The sequence below is a fragment of the Ambystoma mexicanum genome, chromosome 9, assembly GCF_040938575.1.
Source record: "Ambystoma mexicanum isolate Mex_15411 chromosome 9, UKY_AmexF1_1, whole genome shotgun sequence".
NCBI classification, from domain to species: domain Eukaryota; kingdom Metazoa; phylum Chordata; class Amphibia; order Caudata; family Ambystomatidae; genus Ambystoma; species Ambystoma mexicanum.
In genome coordinates, this window is record NC_090931.1 from 4,834,203 (window position 1) to 4,855,758 (window position 21,556).

General features: G+C 47.8%; 1 protein-coding gene across 1 annotated transcript in view; it reads left to right on the forward strand.

Moving 5' to 3' along the window:
• Nucleotides 1-7,085: 7,085 nt before the first annotated feature.
• CHEK1 (checkpoint kinase 1) overlaps nucleotides 7,086-21,556 on the forward strand; it is a 256,498-nt gene continuing 242,027 nt past the window's right edge. Inside the window, exon 1 of the mRNA XM_069614070.1 lies at nucleotides 7,086-7,328. The gene's annotated coding sequence lies outside the window, so the exon portion shown is untranslated. The remainder of the gene's footprint in view (nucleotides 7,329-21,556) is intronic.

Consider the following 21,556-nt stretch of genomic DNA (forward strand, 5'->3'; position numbering starts at 1 on the left):
AATGTATTACCAAACCTACATCTTATAGGTCCTACGTCCTGTCATAAATCCTCTATTCTTCCGTCTGTCCTGGTAGCAATGACCGCGGAACAGCCACCAGAATACAATCATGTAGGCCCTCAAAGCGAAGGAACCATTGAAAAAATTCACGGTCCTTCCATGCGCCTAAGAGGACGCCCAGTAACAGAGTGTGCCAACAATTCCATCCCAAATTACACACCTGAGCGCTCGGACAATGGCAACCGCAGCAGCTATGCGTGTCAAGCACCAGAGGAATCAGCACCTACAAGAGCCCTGCGCTGTCACTCCTCAAAATTACCCGAGATATCAGCTCTAAACAAGAAATCCGATCTGGATTCCAGTACTCTCGCAAGGGCTAGACGCTTACAAAGAATAGCAGAGCTAAAATCAAATCTTCAAAATGTCCCAAAAGTTCAAGACCACCAATTGGCCCAAGCAAGCTCCCCGTTTTCTTTAAACAAGTCCTCTCATGGTGATTTTCCGTCGTCCAACTTACCACGAACCCTGTCGCCTATCAAGTCCAAGTTCCATTTGGACTGCTCAATCCCATCTTCAAATGAACAAGACCTAATATCTGCTAATTTGTTCCAGGCAAATGTCTCATCCGAAGTTATCACGCAAATTCATAACAATGTTCTCGCGGCATCTGCAGTCGCATTGGCACCCTTTACTAAACTTTACGAAGCTCTACAAACTCAAATAGCCGATCAAGGAGCAATAATGCTGACTCTGGTTCAGAAAATAGACAAAATTGATCTCTTCACAGATTTTCTGCAAAATCAAATTGAAAAAAACGCTGACCAGGCAATCAGATGGCAAGAACGTTTAGGCGATTTGGCCGCAAGACATCACTGTCAAAACGACACACTAACAGAAGGTCTGCTAGACGCTGTAAAATGGATGAGGAAAAATGCTAATCCTAATACTCAAAAATATGCGGCGCCATCAATCATAAAAAGTAATTCAGCAGCTCCAACCAGAAACGAGCAAGCGCCAAACGAGATATCTCTTGCAGCACTCAATGTCCGGTCCTTTGCAAACCATGATACTAGCGTTCCAGCTCCTATCCATGTGAGCCAATCTGATTCTGAGACCCCCTGCGACTCTTTAAGCCATATGGCAACTGCTGCTCCTTTAGAAAAGGATGCTCTTCTCTTGTCGGAGAAATCTGCGGATGCTCTTGGTCAAACAAGTATGCAATCGACCACTTTTAATATATTTAATGGCACAGCCAAAACTTTTGCAATATCCAAAAAGACCAAGAAGGGCCCTAACATTGTCCAAAAGAAACTCTCCGACACTTGCCACAATGCAGTGCCACAAAAAAACACTCGTCAGAAAGTTAAAAAATTTATAAGAATCTTAACTACTCCAAAGAAAACTGGTCTGTTTGAAAGAACATTGGAACATTCAAAAGCAAGCTTATTACAAACTCAAAGGTCTCCCCAACCGAAAGGCCAAAATAATGGTACGTCTAAACAATCGGCAAAACGCCGACGCATAGACTCTGACATCCAAAATCTGTCTAGCTCGGCGGAAGTAGGCTCTGATGACTTATGTAATCTATCCACATACTCAATTGGAAGCGAAACACACAATGCGTCTTCCCTTGAAGCAACCCCAATGAACGTATTTGACAAACTTGCAGAAAAGTCAATCCCGCTGAACGAAAATCTCCTCAAACGACGCTCTGGCGAAGCCTCAACAAACAAAAAAACAACCATTGCAAAGGCCTCACTCTCACCTGTCAATTCAAAACTAAATCCTAAGCTAACTCTGAATCAGAGGAAAACTGAAGTCCATTTTCGCTCTAGAGCACATGGTGATACTATCTCAGAATCAGAAACAACCTCATGGAAACTACGACTGCAGAACATACACGCGGATGAACACGATTTAAATTTAAACAGATCAAATGTTCTAAAATTATTTGCCTCTGTCCCTCAACTGCGGACAATTACGACCGACGACATAAAAATCGTAGAGTATGCAACAGAAAAATCCACAGACCAAGTGCTGCTACATATAACCTCACATGCTGTGAAAAACATTTTATTACAAGCAGTCGAAGAGCTTCTCGTCTTCGGCTTTGATATCACCTTAGAACCTGACTTGTCAAACCAAAAAAGAATTATGACCAGGAAGATAAATACAAATAATTCCGAAGGCACGATTTGCCGGACGTCCTTACGGAAATCCTTAGAATACCCACAAAAATCACGATACGACTCGGACCACTCAGTCGGAAGAGATGGATGCAGACCCGCAGCGAACAGAAGAACCGATCAACACCATTAACAAGGAGTGACTAGGAAGAACCTTACCTTGATGTCATGGAACACCCGTGGCTTCATGCATCTGTTCGACAAGTTCACAGAACCTTGCGATGATGTCTTCATAATCTGCCCCCAAGAAACATGGCTTCGTGAAGTGCCCACCCGAGACGGATACAGCATCTTCCTAAATCCGGCCAAAAAAAACCTCAAAGGTCGTCCCTATTCAGGTTTACTAACCATGGTGAAAATTTACAACTGGATGACTCCCATTGTGGTAGTCAACCCGAATCCATTTGTGCAGTGCACGATTATCCGAATTGACATGATGAACCTCAAGACACCCAGCCACCTACTTGTAATTAACTGTTACTGGAATCCAGCAATGATCCATACCTTCGAATTCATCGATAAGGTAACAACTTTAATGGATGACGCCTTCATCAAGTATAACAACTTAGCAGTGATTGTTTGTGGCGATCTGAACTGCAGTTGGTTTCGATTCAATCCCCAGACAATGGAAAACAAGCAGATCCCAGAGTCGGAGGTCTCTGAACGAGGCCAATCCTGGTCTCGAGCCCTTGCATCACGTAATTGTCAGATGGTAAATGGCAATACTAAAGGCGACCAACCCTGCAAGACAACCTGGAAGCGACTACATTGCAGAAATACCTTAGACTATATCTGGACCTCTAGAAATTTGTTCGAGAGGGTCGTGTCACTAAAGGTCGTCCAGAAGGCCGAAAGTGATCATGACATGCTATGCCTATCACTAGATCACGAAATCCATCCGCAGCCTGAGACGTACGACATACCGCTATCAATAAATGCTGCTGGAAACAGGCTTAAAACCAACGGCCCGCAAATCCTGAAATTAGCAACAAATCTTGCTAACTCAAATGATGTCGAGTACGTTCCTTTGCTCGCGGCATTCTTGCCAAAATATGTAAATTCAAGAATATATGGACATAGCCCAAAACATATATTCAGCAATGAAATCGCTGCAGCAAAAAAAGAACTGAGGAAAGATATACGCCTGATAAGAAAATCCCAACTTGAACAAAAAACCATACAAAAAGACATAAAAGATCGACGTCGGACATACAGAAACTGGCTCAAATCTCACTCAATGAAAATTGAACAAGACCGAGCTGAAACAATGCTCAAGTTAATAATCACCAAAAACACGCGAGAAATATGGGCTCTACTAAATAGAGGATTTTCAAAAACAATCCCAAACATCTCAAACGAAATTTCGAGCGCGAATTGGGCCGAATACTTTACAAAGGCATATGAACAGCGGCGCCAAGACCCACAAGCCCCTACGTTCATTTCCTCTGGAGCTTGGGATATAACTCCGTCCCAAGAAGACTTAGTACTGGCAATTCAAAAACTCAAGAATTCAAGAGCAGCCGGGCCAGACCAAATCTCGAATATCACGTTAAAAAAACACAAGCATCATTGGGCCAAATTTATGGAAAATCTGTCTTTTCAAATTTCAACGTCAAGACAAATACCTGCTTCATGGTCCAAAGCTATAGTGGTACCAATCTATAAGAAAGGTAGTCGAGACGATCCTTCTAACTATCGGCCAATCGCCTTGCTGGACACGATGGGAAAAATATTTGGATCATTTCTCCGACAAAAGCTGACAGCATGGGCGGCCAAGAAAAACCAAACAGACTGCCGACAAACAGGATTCGTCGAACAAGTAGGTGTCGATGCAAACCTAACTCTACTAACTATTATAAAATTAGAAGCCCTAAAAGCAAAGAAAAAAATCTTTTTCGCATTTGTCGATCTCAAACAAGCATTCGATGCAATAAATCGAGACAAACTCTGGTCTAAATTACGGGCGTGGAACTGTCCAATGTCAATTTTGGAGCCCCTCATAGCTCTGCATACTAACACCACAATACAAGTGAAAGTGAATTCACAAGGAGACCTGACGGAGCCAATTCCAACGTATAAAGGCGTAAAGCAAGGATGTTCACTTGCTGCTGAATTATTCAAACTATTCATCTCGGATTTACCGAATTGGCTGGATTCTGCGCACTGCTTCCCTCCAAAGATAAATGGAACTCCGATCAAATATCTTGTATATGCCGATGATATCGTGCTACTTGATCAAACGCAAATTGGACTGCAACACCTATTGATCTCCTTAAACGAATATCTAACAGCTAACGACTTACAACTAAATACAGGAAAAACGAAGATCATGTGTATTGGAAAAAGCGCATCAAGAAAAGATCAACATTTTAAATGGGCTATTGGAAAAGAAATTCTAAGCAGAGTAACTGCAATCCGATACCTGGGCATCATGGTTAACAACTCTCTCTGCGAAGCTGCATGGTCAGTTGACCTGTTGGAAAAGGCAACGAAACTAGGTCTACAAGGAGCGAAAATCAATAAAGACTTTGGAAAATTTTCAATAACACCTTTAATTTCATTCTATCTCCAGAAGTTCATACCCACCATAACTTTTGGTGGAGCGACTGGGTGGAATCTTGACCACTCCCTGTGGCAGAAACTTGAAGGGAGGTTTTGGAGACGAGCATTAGGACTTCCCAAATATCTCAATGGCGGCTCTGAGATATGAACTGACTCAGAACTCAATTTATATGACAGTACTATGGCAATCCCTATCGCTGCTGAGGAAAATGATGCTAGGATCACAAATCCCAGCATATGAAATTTTCGTAAATGAAAAAGAAAACTCACAGTCGAGCTTACTCCAAACATGGAAGTCCAAAATAAAAACCATCATGGATGCCGCCAATATATCTACCAACGAGTTGATTGATCGTCCACAGCACGCAAAAAAAAAACTTGAGGCCTGGGATTGGATAACATCATACGAACACCGAGCAATGCTTAAATCCACTTTATCAGACTCGACGAGTATGCTGAAACTACACTCCCTACCGAAATATCTCACAACTTGCCCCTCACGCCACCACAGGAACCAATTCCTGAAACTCAGATTGAATGCCCTGAATACTAGAGAATCATTATGGCAACGTCGATCCAAAACCATTTCTTCAAACAAATGCAGATTTTGCAACTTAGGAGAAGTGGAAACACTAAAACACTTAATAACAGCTTGCCCTCAGCTTATCATTCCCAGAGAGCTCCACTTGCTCTCTTATAAACCCATCCTATATGATGCAGATGAATGGTGGGATACAGTCTTGGCTGGGAGAAATATTAAGCTTACCTGCAATATAATCAACTTCTTAGATGCGATACTGCGCACAGACCAAACTTGAAGAAACGATCTAAGACTAGATTCATGTGAGAAGATCGATGGATAATACATAAAGAACTACCTCGGGAGAGAATACTCTAACTAACCGCATGAGTTTGCGCAATGTAACAAAAGTTTGATATTATTATTGAACTGCAGTCTTACAATAAAATAAAAAAAATAAAAAAAATAACTTAAATAACTCTGCTGCCAAGGGGCAGCCTTGCTTAAAGCCTTTATGCATTGTTACTGGCTGGGCGCCAGGTCGCCTTGCTGATTCACCCTTACTCGCACCGTTGTTTTTGCGTGGAGTGCTTTTAGTGGTTCTAGTATTGAAGGCGGACAATTACACTTGGACAATTTCGACCACAATTTCTCACAATGTACTCCGTCAAAAGCCTGCCTCAGGTCTATGAATGCGAGGAACATCTTTCTCTTTGACGCGTGAGACTCCAACTTTAGGATGTTCAGTATCAGCAAATTCACTTCAACTCCCACTCTTTCAGTAAACCCTGTTCTTCGTTTGACTCTGATGTATTTAATTTCCGATGATAACTTCGACTTCTTAATCTGTCGCAGGTCTTTCCTTAGTGTCTTTTTTGCCTGGACAATTTCATTACTGAACAGGTGTTTATGAGTGTGACCAAAGATTCTTGACGATACGAATTTCGTCTTGTAGTCTAACAACGGTGCATAGTCTATGTCATTTGATTGATTTATTTCAAGACGTAATCTTTCAATTTGTGGGCGATATGTTTTATGTGGCAAGAATGGCATTTTGGTGCAGCCGGTGAAGTCATTTATTTCTGTAGCTTGACATTTTTTACTGGGCATACCTTGTAAAGTAAGCATGATAAGTGTCAATACGTGTCTAGACTGGGTCATATTGTGCAGCCACTTTGGACATGTTCATACATGCCAACCCTCCCGATTTAGGCAGGAGACTCACGACTTTTCAGTGAGAAATATTGATTTATCTCACGTTCTCCCGCCTAAGATAATTCCCGCGCCAATACATTCCTATGGGAAAAACTACGTCTCCAGATTTTCTCTCTCAAAACTCCCTCTTAGGTGGGTCTGAATGTTGGCATGTATGCATGTTTTCTTATTGTGATATGTCATTTTTACTGCCAAAGCCACCAGAAGTATGCCCTTAAGTGGGTTTTCTTATACTATCATTATGCCCAAAACAAACATGGGTATTTGCATGTATGGGAACATTGGCCTAGAGGCCCAGCGTTTCACGGATGGGCCCATGGTGGTATAGTGAGCAGAAAGGTAAGGCCTGTGGAGGTTGGATTTGGTGCAGGCTGCACTACTGCCGGGCCCCCTGCTGGGCCCTTTTATCAGACACCAGGTGTATCAGTCACTTGGCCATTCTCGGGGGCCCTGCCTAGACAACCCTTGCACATTGAACAGAGGGGGCGGAGTTTCTGAGGGGGGCGGAGTTTCTGAGGGCCCCCCCCCCCGACCCCCCGGAAATGTAGGTTAAGCTGCGCCCATTCAACGAGTGTAAATACAGCACGGGCTGTGATAGGTTTAAGTTGCCGCCCGTCAAAGCATCCCATCAACAGCTTTACACCCGCCCTGCTGTGACGTCGCTTCTGCAGAGGCAATGGGAAGGCCCGTGCGCTCGTCCTATGGGAGCAGGGGGCTCCCCGGAAGTGCAGCCGCGGCGGTGTTGATTGGTTACTCGCAGTAGCCAGTCACCGAGAGTTTTGTAGGCATGCGCGTTGCGCACGACAGCTTGGCGCGAAACTGGAGCAAGTTTTGGCATTTATCAGGTGAATTTTTTATAATAGTTTGTGTTTAGATGCGCCGGCGGTTAGTAGTACAAAAGGAGGGAGACGGTTATTGAGGGTGCGCCTCTGTAGGGGCGTGCATGTGGTCTGGGGGGCCCGGATCGGGAGGACTCACACCCCGAGCCGCTGCGAGCAAGGCAGGCCCTGTAGGGGCTGCACAGCTGCGGGAAGTGGTGTTCAGTGAGGGTGGCTGCTGGGAAGGGGGCGGCCAAGGGGGCCCAGAATGATGGGCTGTGGCTAAGGGGCCACAGAATGATGGGCTGTGGCTAAGGGGCCCCAGAATGATGGGCTGCTGGGAAGGGGGTGGCCAAGGGGCCCCAGAATGATGGGCTGCTGGGAAGGGGCCCCAGAATGATGGGCTGCTGGGAAGGGGGTGGCCAAGGGGCCCCAGAATGATGGGCTGCTGGGAAGGGGCCCCAGAATGATGGGCTGCTGGGAAGGGGCCCCAGAATGATGGGCAGCTGGGAAGGGGGTGGCCAAGGGGCCCCAGAATGATGGGCTGCTGGCAAGGGGGGCAGCCAAGTGGCCCCAGAGTGATGGGCTGTGGCCAAGTGGCCCCAGAATGATGGGCAGCTGGGAAGGGGGGCGGCCAAGGGGCCCCAGAATGATGGGCTGCTGGCAAGGGGGGCAGCCAAGTGGCCCCAGAGTGATGGGCTGTGGCCAAGTGCCCCCAGAATGATGGGCAGCTGGGAAGGGGGGCGGCCAAGGGGCCCCAGAATGATGGGCTGCTGGGAAGGAGCCCCAGAATGATGTGCTGCTGGGAAGGGTGTGGCCAAGGGGCCCCAGAATGATGATCTGCTGGGACGGGGCGGCCAAGGGGACCCAGAGTGATGGGCTGTGGCCAAGTGGCCCCAGAATGATGGGAAGGGGGCGGCCAAGGGGCCCCAGAATGATGGGCTGCTGGGAAGGAGCCCCAGAATGATGAGCTGCTGGGAAGGGTGTGGCCAAGGGGCCCCAGAATGATGAGCTGCTGGGAAGGGGCGGCCAAGGGGACCCAGAATGATGGGCTGCTGGGATTTTGCGTTTTTTGTACCTATTCGTCCATAAGTGGCCAGTGCCACCCTTGAATGCCCACATCTAAACATTACATGCTGTTACGATAGGGCCTACTCCTTATGGAGCCATCTGGTGAGACTACTGTCATTGCCATTTACTATCGAAACGTATCCTCTTCCACCCTCCCTCCCAAGCCATTAAGTGTCCCTTGACTCCCCTTCTCTCCTCTTCCCGCCCATAGCACCAGATGAAGTCTCTAGACTAGTCCTCTCTATGAAAGTCTCCTCCAAACAGGTGCTCCCCTGCTCCTCTAGAGCTATCAAGAACAACATTATCTTTCGCATTCCTGGTTGCTTTCTGTAACCACTCCTTTGCCACCGGCTCCTACCCTCTACCTCTCCCTTGTGCATCCCCTCCTTAAAAAGCCCTCTTCTGATCCCTCCCGTCCTGCTATCTGTTAGGAAAGATTTTGTAATTGTAGGTAATTTTCCTTCCATGTGGCAACCCCTAAACTTTTTGCTGTTGTTTTTCGCCTTGTTCTTGACTTTGCCAGAGAAGTGTAGCCTTCTGCCGCACTCCTCTGGGCTTTCGCTCCTTTTCTTATGGGGAAACTGACATGCCCTTAAGACAGTCAGTACCGGGGAACGCTGTTTCCCGTAGTTTCTTTTATCATGTTGCGGCTTTCGTGCAACATGACACAAGAGGGCACTGTAAGCTAAGTTACAGATCTCTTGGGTCTCTAGCCTTCTACAGGCCCTAGATACCCGTTTAGGATTGTATCTGATCGGTGCAAGTGATTCAGGGACAGGAATGGTGGCAGCGATCGTTTCTTGTGTTTTGAGCTCCTTTTGGCGTTCTAAGCGCGTTTCTTGCGCTTAACCCAAAATGGTGGCCTGGCTCCCAAAATGGCCAGACCACGAGGCTTCTTTGTCCTGTCCGCTGACCGTCTTGCTCCCTTCACCTTCCCCAGGTCGAGCCGACCCGGGGCCTTCCTTATTTGGGCATGTACTTTCCCACGAAACACAGATGCTATTGCGGGCTTCTACATGTCTTGTGTGTGCCTCCAGGATGTGGGCTGGGATGTCTGGTCCCAATACACGTCCTGGGTGCCGGAGAGTCTAGGGTGGTGTGAATGCCTGGGACCACCGTGGTCCGTGATTGGTCCACGAATGGTGTGAGTGTTGATGAGCGGATCTCCCATTGGGTCCCCTCCGTTTTGACGCGAAGGGAACCGTGGATAAGAGGGGGCTGGAAACACCACTACCATGTCGATCTCCTGAGTTCTCACGAACGAAGGAATACAGGAGCCAAGTATCCTGCAACCACGAGGCTGGACCGAGGAATCGCTGGTGACCCGCTGAAGGACTTCTCCTCTGCACTGCTGTCGCCTTGTGAAACCCCTCTTCACCTTTGATCGAACCAGAAGGCCTGTACTGGTACTTCGACCCTTGGAATAGCGGGAACAGCTACTCTTGGCATCTTCACCATCTCCTGCCAGTAAGCCTTAGGAAGCGTCTCTGGGCCATCCAGCTGACTGACCAGCTTACACAGGAGCCTTGCTCTGTAACCGCCGCCAGGTTGTGTAGTATTTCGAGTCCTTGTCACTCTCACACGCTTCGTACACTTGGCGTTCCCAGGTCTGAAGTGAGTAGTGTACATTTGGCTCAGATACACACGGCCGCTCCGTTGCCCTGCTGTGGTAACAAACTGTGCGGGTTTCTTCGATTGGGACGTCTTTTTACTCAACACGACGACGAGGCGTTCTCTGCTCTTCTGAACCTGCCAGCTGCTGAAACTGACGCGGAGAAGCCTGGGTCTGCTTGCATCGGGGATCGGTGAGTAGCATAGCTAGGATCTGGTCGCCCTCCTGCAGGAGCCCATTGCTTTTCCCCGCTGTGTCAAACAGCACCCTTTCTCGTACTCACGCTCTGCTTCTGCCCACTGTGGAGGCTGCGCTTGAGTTGCGGAACTTGTTCTTCTTCTCTTGTGCACTAAACTGAACTGCCTGATTTCCCCCGAAGAGCTTCTCCTTTTGCCCGTTGGCACCAGCGTGTGCAGGTACTTTTGAGCACAAGGCTCCACTCTTCGCAGGGCTCGGACTTCCATCTAGTTAGGTGCCTCTGAAGGCGAACTGGGTCTGAGCATTATTTCGCACTGCCTGTCTTCCTTCCCTTTTAGGTGGACTACCCATTTCGTGCATCTAACGCTTGAGACTGTCGTATGTGTATATATATTGTGTTGATATGGTATGTGTTGGTTTAGTATCGTTATATTGTGATTTTCTCGCTACGGTCATTGTTTTAAAGGCCTTGAAATAAATGTGTATATATTTTTGATATAACAACTGTTTGGAGTAGTTTGTTAGCGCTCTTGCTTTGTGTGCTCACTGCGGGCTTTCAGTCACCCTCACCCCTCTTGAGACCTAGTCTTGACCGCCGCGATCGCTACCTTGATTGGTCTGGCTCGTCCAGAGGTTACCCTGTTCCAAGTAATTAGGTTGGCCTTCTGAACTTCTGCGCCACCAGGACAGAGTTCAGAAATCCGTCTTAACACTATCGTCCTATTACCGTTACCCACTTCCTGGGCAAACTCCTGGAGAAGCTTGTCCTCTCCCAACTAACCCAACACACGAATCTGTCAGCTGTCTCCACAACCACCAGTCTGGCTTCAGAGCTGCCACAGGCATGCACACTGCTCTACTTAACACCTGTGACTACTTGCTCTCTGATCTTGACGCTTACTCTCCTCCCGTTCTTATCCTCCTGCATCTTTCCTCGGCCTTTGATACTGTAAATTGTGCCACCCTGATAAATCGGTTGTGACACCCTTGACATCACAGACCTGGCACTGAACTGGTTGACCTCCTTCCTCTCCAACCGACCTTCACAGGTTCATCTGGGCCCTTTTCTCTCCCCTATCACGCTCTCCATCTGCAGCGTCACTCAAGGCTCTATCCTCTTGCCGTAGCTTTTCAACATGTACCTTGCCCCCTTGGCCCACTTGATGTTTTCCTTCTCCCCTCACTTCCAGTGTTATGCAGACGACACACAGCTCTCTTTCAAGCTTCCCTCCCCTTCCTCCTACTTGCTCATCCCTGACACTTTCATTCAGTCATGGTGCGCTGCCACTGATCTCTGCCTTAATACCACTAAGACAGAGATCCTTTTCATTGGGATCACAGCTCTCGCCTTCCCCCCCCCCCCTCTAGCTGCCCTGTATGGGCCCCTCCCCTTACCCTCCTTGGTGTCATCTTTTATTCCCTTCCTTCTCGACTCACTTCGTGGACCTTACCAAGAAGGCCTATTATCAGCTGCACCTCCTTAGAGGTGTTCTCCCTTTCCTTCCCCCAGAAACTCAATGTCTCCAGAGTTCTGGTTCTTTCTAGGCTTGACTACTGTAACAGCCTTTTCCTCAATCTTCCTTCATTCTCCTTCAACTAATTCATCAGAATAGGACTGCAAGACTTATTCTTGATGCAATTCCAGGGACTGCATCTCTCCACCCTAAATTACTCTCCACTAGCTCCCGGTTGCTGCTAGGATCAAATTCAAGACCCTCTTCATCATCCACAAGGCTTTCAGGGGCATGGGACCCTACTACATCCAACTCTCACCCTAAATACCTCCCTGCGAGAGCCCTTTGGTCTGTTAGCTCCAAATCGCTGCAAATCGGACGCTTCTCTAATCAAAGAGTGGGTGGGGTAGATGCCTCTCCTCTTCATGAGCCCCCCTCTGCAATGATCTCCCTGCCACTCAGGCTTGAGCTAGATCTCCAAGTTCCGGAAGTTCTTTATGACCCTCCTTCACTCTTCTCCCCACCCCCCCCCTTCTCCCCCCTGGCCCCCTCTCCTACTAACACCTTCTTCTGCCTCAGTGACTGGCTGCCTGGTTCCCTCAGAGTACTACAGGGACCCAGGCCCACCTACCCAGTCCACCCCCACCCTCCCCTTAGCACTTCACTTTTGCATAGACTGGCACTCTTCTCCCCCGCCCCTTACACTTCTTGTTCTGCACTTGCACGATCCAAATGTCACAAGGCCTAGTAGGTCAAATATTGTATCTTTCTCCCTTGTTCCCTCTCCCCATTTGTCTTGTGGCGTCTTGAAACATCACTTGTTGTATAGGCGTCATACAAATTCTTCTGCTTTGGTGGTTTCTCAGCAGGCTGCTTCTTTTAGTTTGTCTGCGCTGCTGGTAATTGGAGCGTCTCTTGCTCCGAGATCTTCTGATGCATGCCACCCACCAGAAACCTCCTTGAGGCCATCGGTTGCACACCAGCCACCCGAGAAGCCTCTCAGGAAGGAAAACTTCCCCTGCCTTGGGTCTCCCGCTGCAAAGCCTCTGCAACACGGGTCTCACACGGGCAAGCTTCTTCCATGTACGCTTCCCGTTACGTGACATCTGCCCTCCCAACTATGAGAGGCACAGATCCTCTCAGACCCGGCAGATGCACGGACGGCCGCTCTCCTCCATCGTCAGTATGGGCGGTCTGCACGTGTCACTCTGCTACTGCTTCTCCCCTGCTCTCTTGGCCTGAACCTGTTGCAGCTTTTTAAGCCTCTGCCTCTCTCAGGTGTGGGTCATTGAGATTAATGAGAATACTCCTACAACTTTGCAACTTTTTATTTATTTTGTCATTTGTAGAGCGTACCAAAGCCGAGGGCATCCGGCACTGGTTATAGTAAGAATAAATAACAACGGTACCGACAAATGGTTCATGAGCACTTAAGGGTTTTACATGCATGGTAGAACAAGGTGCTGTGATTCAGGCTAGCAATACATTATAGATCTTGTGAAAAAAGCCACGTTTTGAGGCATTTACGGAAAGTCCAAAAGGTTGTTTCTGGTCTTAATGATAGCAGTAAGGCATTCCAGTGTTTTGCGGCCACTACTGGGAAGCTTTGGCCCCCTGGAGAGAAGTACGATGGGGCGGACCGGGTAGGTCTATTGGACTGAGATATAGAGAATTTTCTGGACAAGTATCTGGGTGCAGTGTTTGAGAGGCATTTGTGCGTTAATGTGAGCGTTTTGAACATAATGCGTTCACGAACGCGCTGCCAGTGGGCACTTCTTCTAGCTGGGGATATGTGGTCCTTTTTAGGCATGTTCAAGGCTGCTCTTAATACATTATTTTGTATGATCTGTGGTTTCTTAATGCTACCAGTGGTGGATCCTCCAAAGAGCTTTTCAGTCCTCTTCCAAGTACATACAGGTTTATGGGACCGAAGTACCTAATAACATTAATTTGCTTCATTTCAGTTATTTTACATTAAGCAATTAAGAGTGGGGCTACAGGGAAAAACAAGGGGGTTTCCCATTTCTCCTGCCCTGCTCTCCTCCTACCCCCCTTCATGTGATCCTCCTTCAGATCACCACCTCCAGGGTCGAGATCAGAAAGCGCCTGTCTTTCTAAAGCTGTTAGGAAAGATTTCTTTACTGCACCGTTCCTTCCATTTGTATGGACCCCCAAACTTTTTTTTGCTTTTATTTTTGATCCTGACCTATACTTTTTGCAGTGGAGCTGAAACTGACATGTCCTTTAGGCTGTCAGTGCTGGGAAACATTGTTTCCCTTAGTCTTGCGACTTTGTTACTACTTTGTAGTAACTTGTTATCACTTGTAACTTTTGTCATTGTACAATGCATGTTACAATGGGGTACACTTTTTGTTTTGCCCTAGACTAACACTCGAAGGATTTTTGGTTACTCTAGGTGTGCTTAATGGACACGCTGGTCCAGCAGTGACTTTTTACACATTTTTCTTTTACAGTCCTACTGCGTTAACCGCGTTTGGCTACTAACTGTGGCTAGTGTCCAAACATGGTAGTGCCACATGGTTTTTTGCTTGGCCCTTTGGCCATCTTGTTGTTTAGCCTTCTTCCTGGCCTGTGAGGCCAGGAAAATCCTTGTATGGATTTCCAATGCCCGGGAAAGCAGAGGCTTTTGGCAGGCTAGTGGAGGGCCATGTGTGTTTGCTGGCAGGATGTGGGCTGGGACAGTCTGGTCCCAATCAACAAACTGTTTTCAGTGTGTCTGAGTGGTATGCATGATTGTGCCAGCTAGTGGTCCTGATTGGACCACTGCTGGGAGGTGTGTGTGTGGGTAGTCCTGTTAGTGCGGGTTTCGGCCCTTACCTGGCTTTTAGGGTAAGAGGAGCCCTGCACCCATTCTTCAGAGATCCTGAAGTAGCCAAGACTCCTGTTCAGCTTCGAGACCTGTGAAGAAACCAGAGAACCGGAGGCCTGGCGACCAACTTCTGTTGCTGTCCTGCAGGAGGCCTGCCTTGCTATTGATCAGAAGTCCTGCGAGGGAGCTGTGACCCTTGGACTGGAGGGACCATCCATTCCTGACATCCGCTTGGTACCCTGCGAAGAGCAGCCGTCGAAAGTGTCCTGGGATCGTCCTGTGGCTGACCAGCTCTGAGTTTGGGCTACTGTGCTGCCGACGTTGCCATTTCCAGTTGAGGGCTCGAACTTGGGGGATCCTCGGCTCTGAGATCGGAGGGAAAGTCTGACCATGACAAGTGAGGCCCTTTTTGTCGCCGCATTTCGGTGACCACCATCCGAAACAGCTTACCTACATAGTCAGTCCTGAGAGGGGTCCTCATCATGTTTTTCTGCATTCTTCACCCAAGAGTCCTTGCACCAGCCAAAGACACTGACCGGAGATCAGCTCAAACCTGCAACCCCTGCGAATCAAGGACTGAGGCTGACGGAAGGAAAGGCCACCTCTGACCTTCTTCCATTGGCCTGCCAAGTCCTGGGAAGAATCAGAGAATGGGGGTAAGTGACTTACCTGCCCCTAAACTCCCTTTAAAGGTTTGCCTAACTTTTATAAAACTTCTGCTATACTTGGGTTCTAGGTCATTTGGTCGAAAATAAATGGTCGATAGGACAATTGGTCGACACCAAAAGGTCGACAGGTCAATTGCTCAAATTTTTTATTTTGTGTTTTTTCACTTTTTTTTTTTTTTTTTTTGGGGGAGGTCCCCCCACCCGCTTTTTTTTTGCTAAAAACCCCTTTTTTTGCCTAAACGAAAAACTAAAAATATATGAATAAAAAAAAAAATTCGACCATTTGACCTGTCGACCAAATGGTGTTGACCATTTGCCTGTCGACCATTTGACCGTATACTTTGCTTTGCCATTTCTTGCTCGTGCAAGCTTTTTGAAAGTTGGGGACACTTCTATTAGTTACAATACACTGCCCTAACCATTGGAACTGTTTACTGGCCCCAAGAGACCCTACCTTTTTATTTTTTTTATCTTTCCCCTACATCACAAACTGTTGGAACATTTGGGCATAAGGCCCCAGACAACTTGGGGAAGGACTTTGAAGTTAGGGTTAATTCTCTGTGGTCCTGTAGTACATTAAACTAATCTGCACTTTCTTGTACAGGAGTTTGGTTTGTATTATGCCCTACTCTATTGACTGTATCTATGTAATCTATTATCAGTGTTTGTGATAGTGCTGTTTGGCCATAAAGAACAGTATTTTTATACATACTGCATAATTTGTGATTCCCATTGTGTGTATTCATTGTGGACCCTTTACAAGCTCACCACCTCTTGAGACTTAGCCTAGACCTCTCTTCACTGCTACCTTCAACTGGTTTGGCTACAGCTCCCAGAGTTGTCCCAGTCACAATATAGGTTGGCCTTCTATACATCTGTCCACCAGGCCAGAGCATAGAAAATCAGTCCCGACACTGGGTTCCAGGCCAGGTTAATCTTTCATCATAGTCCCCTCTGCTCAGAAATAAACGGCAGACATATTGCAGCCTTGTTGGGCCTCCTCGGTGAGGTGCAGCTTTGTTGCCTATGGCATAGCGAGTAAGGGAACCACGCCTGGGCATACCTTCTCACTTAGGGAGACAAACTACAGCCAAAAAGTGATGGGGGTCGGGGGAGGTTTTGAATAAGTCTGAACCACTGGCCGAAAAATGGGGATGCTTGTGGTCTCATGTAGAAGGAATGTGACCAAGCAGTTTGGGCTGGACTTCCCCTTTTGGGGTGGGACCAAGCCTGATTTGCATATGGTCTTTCCCCTTTTGTAATGGCTTGACAGGCGAAGTACAATTGTATGGAGGGTTGTCCAGAGCAATACCAGAGGTCATGATTAATTTGAAACCTTCCAGCCATCGCCTCTTCTTTTTTTTTTTTTTTTTTTTTTATGTCAAAACATTGAATTCATCAAGCAAAAAAAACAAGACAGTAACAATGTAAATCAATGAAAAACAATGCCTCGATCAGTCACCCACTGGCGCCTGTCCCTAAAATCGTTTATTATAACTCATAGTATTCATAAGGCTCGACATTTGTCACTGTCTTACATTCCGCTTCATCTTTGTCAATGCATCAACATTTCATTTCATTAACTTTAGAGTTCTTGTTAACAACTGTATTTCGTAGGTATCCTTAAGATCCGCTCTCACTATTTTGTGATCTATAACGTCCTTGTCCAGAGGAAAGCCGGAAAAGAAAAGGAACAGAGAGGGGGGGAAAGAGAAGAAAAAAAATAAAACAAAAAACAAAAAAAAGGGAGTTTTCCACCACAGTCATAGTTGGGTGTGATTGGTTGCAATTAAGATTACATTTTTCCCTCAATTCATCTCTAGTTCCAAGCATTAACCTCCAGCTCTATTGGCCTCCCCTTTCTTTATTTACAATCCCTATGTTGTTGCCTTTTCCTCGCAGAGTGCAGGGCTGAAGAAGGAATCTGGTCAGTCTGGGTTGGAAGAACATGTTCCCTTTCTTCCACATGATCTAGGAATGGACCCCAGATATTCTGAAATGTGTCTGTTCGGTTTTCCAAGGCAGCTGTTAATTTCTCCATTCCCAAAATTTCCCAGACTTGAACCCACCAGTGAGCGATGTGAGGGCCCTCCAGCTCTTTCCAGTAACGAGCATGTGTGGGGCGGGCTGCCATTAGATGTTTCATTAGCCGTGCTCTGGGACCAGTGTGGGTAGGATCCATCGTCTGGAGTGGCGCCCAACACCATTATGAGTGGATCCAAAGGAAGGAGGGTACCACATATGTCCTTGATTCTGGACCTGATCTCCAACCATAAGGATTGAATGATCGGGCAATACCACCATAAGTGTCCCAGATCCCCCCCTCCAGCCCCACAGCCATGCCAGCACTCATCGGAGTAATCTGAGTTCATCGCGTGCAACCTCTTTGGTGTCAAGTACCATCTGTAACATATTTTAAGTGCGCATTCCCTGATGGATGTACATCTAGAAGACCTATGTGCTCTGTCCCAGATTCTCCGCCATGACTCAGGGTCTACCTCCCTCTCTAGTCCCTTCTCCCATGTTAGCATGTATAACAGTTTTTCCTCCTCCGGGGCGTTTTCTAACAGGCGGTGGTAGCAGGTTGATACTTTATGCAGACGTTGCTTCTCTGCAACCGTTAGTTCTAAGCACGTGGGATGTCTAGTGGCCGCCCTTTTCACCGTCCGGTTAGTGACCCAATGTCTAAGTTTAATGTTTTTAAATCTCTCCGTTTCCAGGAGATTGAATTATTCTTTACAATGAATAAAAGTTAATGGGTCATTATTGGTATATAGCTCTTGTAATCTTAGGGTCTCCGTGCCTGACCAGTTGAGGTATGCATTAGGCTGAAGCCCGGGGGTGAATAGTGGGTTCTGTGTGATCGGGGTTAGTGGGCCCACCCCCGGGTTGGGGCCTCTCAGTGTTGTGGGTCTGTCCCAGCACCGAAGTGTGGCGCTCGTAGTTGGGAGATCGGGTCTCTGAGAACTCCTAACTTCCTGTGGTAGGAAGGGGAGGTGAGAGAGGGGAGCCCCTGCGAACATTTGTTCGGTGTCTCTCCATTTCGGGGGATCCTCTTGTGTTGCCCAGCCCAGGATGGGAGCGATTTGCATTGCTCGGTAATATCTTAGGATTGAGGGGAGACCCAAACCTCCCAGTGGCCTACTTCTGGTGAGGATCTTACGCTGCAGTCTGGGTGCCTTACGTTGCCAGATAAATTTGCCTATGTCTTTCTGCAAATTGTATAAATCTCGTTCAGGGATTTGGACTGGGAGCGCCTGAAAGTAGTCGAGGTAGTAACGTCATTTTGATGGCTGTTACCCGCCCCAGCCAAGATATCTCCTGAAGGTCCCATTTTAGCATTGAGTCCTTCGCGTCTTTTATCAGGGGGGGAATGTTAGCTCTCGCTAGTCCAGCATATGTTGGGGTTAAATGTACCCCAAGGTATGTTATCTTGGAGTTTACCCACTCAAGGGCGAAGGTGTTCTGTAGGCCATTTAGCACCTCTGGTGTTTCTGAGAGGTTCAGGCCTTTTGACTTGGCCATATTTATTTTGAAGCCTGCTACTTGTTCAAACCTCCCCAGTAATCTCATGAGCGGAGGAACCGAGGTCTGGGCTTCCCTCAGAAAGCAAAACACATTGTCTGCATATAATGCTACTTTATGGCTTTGGTCTCCTATCTCAAACCCTTGGATTTCATTCTGGAGGCGGATGTGCTGGGTTAAAGGTTCCATGGCTATTGTGAACACCAGAGGTGATAAAGGACATCCCTGCCTGGTTCCTTTCCCAAGCCGAATCTGTGACGTCCAGTGGCCATTTACTTGTATTTGAGTGGAGGGGATTTGAAAATTAGCCAGGATCAATTTGGAGAAATGTGAGCTATAGCCAAAACCCTTCAGGACCTGACATAAGTAGTCCCATGACATGCTGTCGAAGGCCCGGTGGGCGTCTAACGAAAGCAGGGAAAGGGGGCCTGGTATCGTGGGAGCTAGGGTTATTAAATCTATTGCCCTCCGAATATTGTCATGGGCCGATCGTCCCTGGATAAACCCTGTTTGATCCCGATCTATTAGGGCGGGTAATGTTTCCCCCCAGTCATTAAGCTATGATTTTGCTAAGCAATTTAGCGTCGGTGTTGAGGAGATCTATAGGCCGATAGGAGGCACAATCAGTCGGATCATTTCCAGGTTTCAGAATTAGTTGTTTGATTCTGCCATGGATTGGGTGACGGATCCAGTTTCCCATATAATGTTAAACAATTTTGTGAGGTGCGGTGTGAGTTCTTTTGCAAATGTTTTGTAAAATTTGTTTGTGAACCCGTCCGGACCCGGGGCTTTGCCAATTGGGAGAGTTTTGATGGCAGATTCGACTTCTTCGGCCGATATTGGGGCTTCTAGGACTTCTAATGAGGCTTGTGGCAGTTGTGGGCGATTCACCTTGGCTATAAACTCATTTACCGCTTGCAAGTCTCCCTTATGTGAACTCGTATGTTCCCTAAAGAAGTCCTCCATAATGCAACATTTGCCCTCTTCCGAATGAGTGTTTGCCCGATTTATCTCGCAGGCAATCTATCCTATTCTGTTTAATTTGTTTACTCAATTTGGCTGCCAGTAATTTATTAGCTTTGTTTCCTTTTGTGTAGAAGAATTGTTTGGTGCCTAACATCCCATAAGGCGCCTTCACCATGTAGTGCGCTTCTAGGGCCTTTTTCGCCATTCTCAGATTTCTTAGTGCTCGCCGAGAAGGCTTCTTCTTGTGCTCCTCCTCAAGCTTAAGGACTTCCCCCCTCTAATTGTTCCCTTAATAGCCTCCTAGCTCTTCCCAGTTGAGTAGCCTGTTCTATTAAATGGCCCCTGAGAACGGCTTTGCTTGCATCCCAGATTGTGCCCCAGCTTATTTCTCCTTTCGTTTTCTTTGAAGAATGTGTCTCTTTCTCTAATGTGAGCCCGAGTTGATGGGTCGTCTAACAGGAAATCATTTTAGCTTCCAGGCGATTTTTGTGGGAGGGGCTGGTCTGGGGGGGGGGGTTCATAGTTAGCATGACCGGGGAATGATCAGCTAATGTGTCATGCCCGTGCCGCTGGCGCACGCATTGGCAACCATCATGGACTACTTGGTACTCATTTATCCTCCTAATACTCCTTGAACAACTGCTTTTCACGCCTTGGTCTTTTATTTCCATTTGCTCAACTTTGGTTCTTTCTTATTTTATTCAATTAACTACATTTACCACAATGCACCTTGCTACAGGCCTCAATTCCTGGCTATTCTCATTCATCTTTATTGAGACCACAATCCCCAGAAGCCCTAGCGGCCAGTGCTGTTTCCACCTGCTCAGGACCAGAGAGGGAGGAGGCAGATTGTCTTCAGGTGTGCTGCTACAGGTGCTGTCAATTAGCCTGCCTCAGAACAGGGCAGGGCTGTATATAAGCAGCTGCCTGCAGGAGCACAGTGTCTTGCATCTGGAGATCTCGCCGCTCCTGTTTCCCTTGACCCGCTACCTGGTTTGCTGTTCCTGTTGCTGCTTTTCCCTGTTTGGATCCAGTGCCCTGCCGGGCTCTCTACATTGCAGCCGATCTCGCTCTGCTGCCTTCCAGCCTCCGCCCTTGCCCTGCCGGGCCCTCTACATGGCATCTGATCACGCTCTGCTGCCTTCCAGCCTCCGCCCTTGCCCTGCCAGGCTCTCTACATTGCAGCTGATCACGCTTCTGCTGTTTTCCAGCCCCTGCCTGCTCTTCGGGGTTTCCTACCTTGCAGCCGATCTCGCTCTGCTGCTTGCTACCTACCTTTTTCCGCTGGGTTCTCAGCCTGGCAGTCTACCTCAGCCCTCTGCAGCCCTCTAGGGCTCCTCTGGGCTCACTCCCTGCTGCCCTGCTCTTCGGGACTCCCTGCCTTGCAGCCGATCACGCTCCGCTGTCTTCTACCTACAGCCCTTGTCCTCTGGGCTTCCTGCCTTGCAGCCTACTACAGTCCTCTGCAGCCCTCTACAGTCAGCGACCCTGCTCCTCTGGGCTCACTCCCTGCTGCCCTGCTCTTCTGGGCTCCTTTCCTTGCAGCCTGCTCCCTCCGCTGCCTACAGCCCTTGTCCTCTGGGCTCCCTGCTTTGAGGCTTGCTACACTCCTCTGCCTTACAGCCTGTTTTACACTTAGCTGCCTACAGCCTGCTCCTCTGGGCTCCCTACCTCGCGGCCCTATTCTTTTGGGCTCTCTGTCTGTCGCCTACTACTAATCTCTCTCTGTCCTGTTCTTCTGGACTCCCTGCCTTGCAACCTACTACATTCCTCCGCAGTCCACTACAGTTTGCCTGCACCTAGTGCCACTCTTGACTGCAGACCTGCTTCCTACTTGCAGCCCTTCTGTTTTCCTGACTGCTGCTCCCTTGTTCTCTTCCTTGAGTCCTCTGTACTCCACCTTAGATTATCTACTTCTAACTGCCTTTCCT